Source organism: Morone saxatilis, unplaced genomic scaffold, assembly GCF_004916995.1.
Source record: "Morone saxatilis isolate NCDOM2014 unplaced genomic scaffold, NCSU_SB_2.0 Contig14, whole genome shotgun sequence".
Taxonomy (NCBI): domain Eukaryota; kingdom Metazoa; phylum Chordata; class Actinopteri; family Moronidae; genus Morone; species Morone saxatilis.
Window position 1 is genome coordinate 9,111,466 of NW_023339696.1, and position 289 is coordinate 9,111,754.

Here is a 289-nt window from a genome sequence, read left to right on the forward strand (position 1 = left end):
TGAACATGCTGAAGTTTGGCAGCTCATTAGTTTTACTCGTATTTGGTCATAAAGCATGGTATTGGGCAAATAAAACATTTGAACTGAGGATGGCATTAGATGGTAAGTCACAAAAGTTAAAATTAAATTAATCCTGAGGGGGACATAAATGTGTGTATGAAATTTCTACACAATCAAACATTACAAGAGCATGGCTAAAAACCCACAATAAAAGGCAGATTATAATTTATATGTTACTTAACACTTGTACTGTACTACAGCTTCTTATCTTTTTAGTTGCCACAGCAAC

General features: G+C 33.6%; 1 protein-coding gene across 1 annotated transcript in view; it reads right to left on the reverse strand.

The window, feature by feature from the left end:
- The window catches only part of zgc:171844 (uncharacterized protein LOC100151763 homolog), a gene marked incomplete in the record, with an annotated part of 6,819 nt that overhangs the window by 839 nt on the left and 5,691 nt on the right, over positions 1-289 (reverse strand).